The sequence below is a fragment of the Zonotrichia albicollis genome, chromosome 19, assembly GCF_047830755.1.
Source record: "Zonotrichia albicollis isolate bZonAlb1 chromosome 19, bZonAlb1.hap1, whole genome shotgun sequence".
NCBI lineage: Eukaryota > Metazoa > Chordata > Aves > Passeriformes > Passerellidae > Zonotrichia > Zonotrichia albicollis.
Window position 1 is genome coordinate 2,065,652 of NC_133837.1, and position 6,827 is coordinate 2,072,478.

The window sequence follows — 6,827 nt, forward strand, 5'->3', positions numbered from 1 at the left end:
CACTGCTCTGATGGCAGGGAGACTGCATGACAGCGCAGGGTTGTATCTTCATGTCCTGAGCATCAGTGAATCACAGAATCCCAGAAGGGTTTGGGTTGGAAGGGACCTCAAAGCCCACTCAGTGCCACCCCTGCCATGGCAGGGACACCTCCCACTGTCCCAGGGACACCTCCCACTGTCCCAGGTGCTCCAAGCCCTGTCCAGCCTGGCCTTGGGCACTGCCAGGGATCCAGGGGCAGCCCCAGCTGCTCTGGGCACCTGTGCCAGGGCTGCCCACCCTCACAGGGAAAAATGTCTTTCCAAAATCCCGTCTAACCCTACTCTCTGTCAGTGTGAAGCCATCCCCCTTGTCCTGGCACTCCTTATAAACAGTCTCTCTCCATCTTTCCTGTGGAGGCCACAATGAGGTCACCCCAAAGCCTTCTCTTCTGCAGGCTGAACAATCCCAATCCTCTCAGCCTTTCCTCCCAGCAGAGCTGCTCCAACCCTCTGTGACAGGAAATATAAAGCAAAGTCTTTAAAAAATCCTCATTGGTTTCTGGGCAGAACAACAGCTCTGGAAGGATCTGCAGAGAAGATTTTGGTCCACACCCCTGAATAACCTGTAAGTGAATTATTTGGGACGTACTGCAGCTCATTTCAGATGCTAGAGGAGCCGGGATACCTAATTTGCCAACACTGCCATCTCCCATTGAGTCTGTACACAGCTTCCATGTGCTGAGGTGACAAACACACTGCAGAGGTAATGCCATATTTTGACATAAAACCAGGCTTGAGCTTCTTACCTGCCACTGCACAGTGGGCTGAGAACCTTCTCTGGAGTCAGGGGACACAGCATTCAGACTTGACACACTCTGAGGATTTTCTAGTAATTTGGACATAAAAGTCATTTCTTAATGAAGGTTACATGATCTCTCAGGCTGAGAGCTGGTGTTTTCCATTCCCAAATCACAGTGGAATTCCCCTTTTCTGCATAAATTATAATGCAGAGAGTAGTTACCAGTTCAAAAATGAATAGAGGAATAGCGAAAAAGAAAGGGCTGGAGCACTTTGGCTACATTCAACCTTTAAGAAAGATTCCTTGTTTTCACATCAGTGATATTTTGCCAGTAACAGCTTAGTGAACATCAAGGAAGGTTTTTCTTGGGTTGTTTTCAGAAAACAGTTTTAAAAAAAATTAAAAAGCCTGAACCAAATGGGGTCCTTTGCTGGCTGAGGAGCTGATTCCTGCAGGGTGTGTTACCTGCTGCAGGCTGGACACACAGCCTGCTGGTCATGGGCGAGCTGTGAGCAAGGGCAGCTCAGTGATTCTCCCCCACCAGAGGCGTTTCTGTGCATGCCCAGCGCTCCCAAACTCATTTATTGGGCATTTACCAGTTTCTGCTCACGAGGATCCCTCCCACGGCAGTGAGGGCAGTGCTCAGGGCTGTGTTAGCAATCCTGCAGCTGCTGAGGGGAGCTGGAAATTGCAGTGATTTCCTCTCCAGCCCTTACAGGCCTTGCGGGGTTCATGCCACCTCAGGAGTCTGGGCAGAGTTTGAAAGGCTTGAGTGCGGGACAGACCAAATTTCCCAGAAAAGGGAAATTTGTGTTTTATAAACCCCGCAGTACCCATTCTGCTCACATCCATTTTATGATTATAATTACTTAGATCACTTTTTAGATTAAGAAAAACAATAATGAAAGAGTAACTAAATAAAAAAGCTCAGAAAAAAAAAAAGAAGGAAAACACTGTGGTTTCTGTTCAGAAATTTTAACCCTTCAGCAAGCAGGAAGGCTGAATTTTTTGAGGTGAGGGAAAAGGCTGGCTTGTAGCTACATATATTCCACTATTTCAACTGGCTCTTTTCTTTATTCCTGCCCTTAAAGAAAGGTGAATCTCCCATGCTTTTTCTGTGCTTAAATGAGTTGTGACTCTCCAGATGTATGCAACAAAACTGGGCATTATAAATACATATACATATAATAAATATTAGATATGTGCACACACATGATAAGTACACATGTATAATGCAGTTTAAGTGAGTTTAGAGGGCAGGTCCAAGCTCCAGAAGATTCTTTGTACCTTTACCTCTAGAAAAAGTTTACCCCTGGGCTCTGTCCCTCTGGTTGCTCCATCCCTGGTGCACATGGTGCTGCTGGGAATTTGCAGGAGGCTGGTGGGAATGAGCCCAGGATTTCCTGCCACGGAGGTGTGATTGCCAGAGGAACTGCAGAGACCCCCCCTGTGTCCATCCCTGCTGGGTGCACTGAGGGGAGCGCTGAGCTCAGCCCCGGAGAAGGGGCTGGGAGGGGGCTGGGGCTGCAGCACTTCAGCTCTGTGGGGTGACAGAGCACCAACGGACCACGCCAAGGGATGGGGCAGCTGTGTCCACCCCTTGTCTGCATTTCTGCAGGGCTCACTGACCAATGTTCTGTGTGTGGGGCGGCACCAAATATCTGTGACCCCCTGCCAGAGCTCCCTGCTGGGCTCTGGGTCTCAATGAGGCTTTTCAGCCTCAAACAAGCGATTTTATGTGAACTAGGTAAATAATTAAGATAATAATCAGTCTGTTGGTGTTTCAGGCCCCATTTCAGATTCCAGCAGGGAGATTATAATCCTGTAAGTGCTTTGGAGTGTGATGATTTCCAAAATAAGTGAAATTTCAAACCAGGGACTGATGATTGCTGGAGACCCTGTGTCCTCATAAAGACCCCTCATCCCTTTTCCTGTTCTCTCTGGTGGAAGCTGCTCTTCCTTCTTGTGTAATTCCTAAAACCCCACAACATATAGGGAGCTTGTTCTTTCCAGGGGCTTCCTGGGCTGGGCTATGCCTGTTTGAGATGCCCAGAGGTCAGAACACCACAGGCATTGCCTGAGTCAGGTTTGCTGAATTTTATCGATTTTTTTTCTGGGTGTTTAACCCCAAAAAAGGACACAGCATCCTTTTCTGGATCGTGAGCCCTGGGAAGCAGATGCCATGAACCTTTACACCCACTACAAAGTGCATTGCAGGCTGCAAGGAAAGCAAGCACACGTATTGGTTTCTCTGCAGTGGCAATCAGGAAGGGAATTAAAATTATGACATGTTGCCATGGTAATGAAGTCCCAGGATTTGGCTAGGAGGAAAAGTGAGGTTGTAGTTAGTTGCTCATGAATTCCTCAGTAGGCTTTTCAATACTCTGTTTCCTTTAAATGAAATTGGAGAAAGACTTGCAGTTCATAGTGGGGATAAAAATTTTATGAAGCTAAATCTAGGCAGTGTTTTAGTGTCAGTCAGCATTAACCCACAGCATGAACACATAAATAATTGAAATTTCAAATACCCCTGGATTAGAGCACCGGCAGCACTCGAGGGCCAGCGTTCCATGGGTATCCCAGAACCTCTCCAGCCTCCTCCTCAGCATCCTGGGATGAAGGCACCGCTCCTGCCTCCTGCCCTGCCCCACCTCTTAGAGCGTAGAGCGTGTCTTAGCACAGACCCCTGTGCTTGCTCACTCTGCCTGCAACCAATGGTCTGCAGATGCTCACGGATGCAAAAGGGGGCAAGGGTGCTCAGTTAAAACAGCTTTTCTTTTTGCTGCTATGTTTGAATGACTTCTAGAGCTGGTAGGAAACAGAAAATCACCATGAGGTGATCTGTGATGAGAATCTCCTGTGTAAATCTTTATCTTCTGTAAACCTCCAAATTTGGCTTGTTTTATTTAAATTAAAAAATCATAAATGCCCCCATGAACCTGCTTTCTTTTTTTTCCCATTGTTTTTAAATAACATTTCTCAATAACAGCTTAGATACAGTTTCCATTTTCAATACAAACTTTAATATCAGAATGAATTTGAACAGTACAAACAGAATTAGTTGTGACAGGCAAATTTACAAGGTGCTGATCCTGGACAGAGATGTTTGAAAACTCTTTCATTTGAAAGGTTTGTCATTCAAATGTTGCTAAGTCAAAGCTGACAGTCATAAATCTCTAGAAGCATGTTTAAGAAAGGTGTGTTAATAAATCTGAGGTTGGGATTGCCTCCAATTTCCTGCCAGCAACCATGCTGCAGAAACTAAATAATATAAACAGGGAGAAGTTAAATCTGAGCAGGACTATAGTGCTATTTAAGAGCAATTTTTACTTAGGCATAAGTCTTCCAAAACTTTTAATGGCCTTTTGTGATAAAAGCTCCCATTTAGGTAAGTTTCTCTCAAAGTTTTCTTCAAAACAGTAAAATTACACTGTTAAAACCCCAGAGGTAATAACGTGCCACTTCAGCCAAAACAACTAAAGTTCCAGCTTAAAAACAAACTGTATTTTACAGGGAGAATGAAAACTTCCAAAGGAAATATGAACTGCTTCTTCAGGAAAAGTGGGAAATGGGAAGACCCCCCACTTACTGAATGTGTTCTTCCAGCAAAAGCACTCTAAAACAAATTCCCATTTCCCACGAGAAATGTGCACATCTCCTATCAGCTGAAAAACATTGTGTTTTGGCATTAAAAGTAGTTGCTAAAAGATCTTGACCAGGAACAGGAGGTGGACTGGATCAAGGGGAGCCTCCATGGGACGTGTGTGGCTTCCCACTTGCTGGAGTGTCCAGAAGGGTCTGGCTGGGGCTGCAGGGCTGCACTGCTGGGCTGAGCAAGGAAAGCTGGGACACAAACACAGGTCTCTCATGGCAAGCCTGCAAGTGTCAAATCTTATTACACTCATCTCAGGGGTGCTCATTTTAATCAGAGACTGGATGGTCAGATTAGGTCTGTTCGCTCTCTTTTGTGAAATCTCTGCAATTCAGCATTAGTGCAGGTCTAATTTTAGTGTTATTGTTACAGAAGGTAATACAAGCCCCAGAGTACTGGCAAGGAAATAAACTTATGAGGTCCACGCCAGTGGTCAGTTTTCTGAACTAGTTGATTTACTAACTGGTTGGTAAATGAGATCAAACAAAACTTTGACTTTCAGCTCAAACAGAGCCATCACCCATTTCCATGAAGTCTTCCCCAATGCTTCTTAATTATACTTCTGTTCTTCACAGTCCTCTGGCAAGAGAACCTCACTGAAGGGGAAGGACCACAGCTCCTTGTGGGACCATCAGTGCTGATTAGACCTGGGAAGCAACAGAAATTTCAAAATGCCCCATCTCCTACCAGGGGGCTGTAAGGACCTTGAGCCCAGAGCCTTGTTTTGACTGTGCTCATTGGAGCTCTCTTTGCTTATCTCTTGGCAGCCACATTTCCATAGAATCATAGAAAGGCCTGGCTTGGAAAGGACCTTAAAGCACATCTCATTCCAGCCCTGCCATGGCAGGGACACCTTCCATTGAGGTTCCATTGACATTCCACCTTCCAGTGTTCTCCAAGCCCCAAACAAGCTGGCCTTGAACCAGGACTGGGACAGCCACAGCTCCTCCGAGGAGCCTGTGCCGAGTCCTTACATCCCTCCTGCCCCAAAATCGTGTGTGATGTGGGCACAGGTCACTGTCCCACTGCTGCTGTCTCCTGCCAAGGCCTCTTTGTCCTGGCTACCCCTGATCCACGTCTGGCTGCACCTGGAGATGGGTGAGCTCTTCCTCCAGTCACGTCTCCATCTTCCCAGGGGCACTGCCACAGAGTGAATAGGAGGAAAGCCTTTCTGCAGCAGGCCCTGCAAAGGTGTTCTGGGGATGGCTGAGCTGGTCCAGGTGAAGGTGGGACTCAGGCTGAGTGCACATCAGGACAGGTGATGGTAAGTCCTGGGGCTAATGGTGGTGGTTGCCAGCAGAAAGTCCCAACTCCCTTTCTCTTGTGGAGAGTCTGCATTGAAATAGAGCAGACATGGCCAATGCTTCTTAAAAATTTTCTTCATGCTGTGCTTACATCTCTTTATTTCTTCTCCAAGTCTGTCCTTATTTTGAGAGGAGGTACCAAGGTGAATCCAGGCATAACATCCTGGGCATCGTGTTTCTCCAGAGCCCACTGTGTGTTTGACTTGGCTAATGTTTCTTTCTCCAGATCGATGAATGCCCATCCTGTTTGCCTTTCTCTCAAGAAAAAACAGATAAAATAACCTCCCTCCCAGTCCTCCTGGGATGAGATTCCAGATCTGGCAGCCCAGCTGTGACAAAGGCCAGGTGTGGGTCTGCAGGCAGGACAGGGCACTGGGGTGTCCCTGTGAGTGCTGCTCTTGCAAGATGAACTGTCTTCCTGACCGTTCCAATTAGGAAGGATCTCTGCTCCCTGCCCTGATCAGCAGGCTCCGTTTGTGGAGAAAAGTTAGAAGAGGGGTTGAAAGGCATTACTGTTTGGGGGAAGTGCAGAGGGGAGAGTAATAGATGTGAGGAAGGAGGGGAAAAAGACAAGAAAACATTCCAGGAGTTGCATTAGGAATGGACAAACTGATAGTGTGCAGTGTGAGGCAGCAAGGTTTCTCATTTTGGTGCTGTGCTTATTTCTCTAAACCCTCTGATTTCTCTTGCTTGCGTTCAGTCCTGTGCTTGTTGGGAAGGGCCTGGGAAGCAGAGGATGCCCGAGGCTCTGCAGTGTCCCTGGGAAGCCGAGCACAGCTCACTGGGGCTGAGGAAGTGGCAGAGTTACACCCAATGGGCCAACAGTACAGCCTGACCCAGACCTGGCCTTACCCCTTCACTCATCCAGGCTGGAACAAAGCCCAGCACTGCTTGTTGTAGCCAGGGAAAAATCCAGAGCTGAGCTGGGACCAGCTCTTCTTGCAGCTGTGTGGAGCAGGATGCTCTCCTGCACTCTAATGCCAAAATGAATCCCTGTTCCCAGTGCCAGCACAGAGTCTTGCAACAAGGCTGAGCACAAACCCTACACTGAAGGATTTTGGTGCAGCAGATGTGACTTGTCTTTTCCTGCACT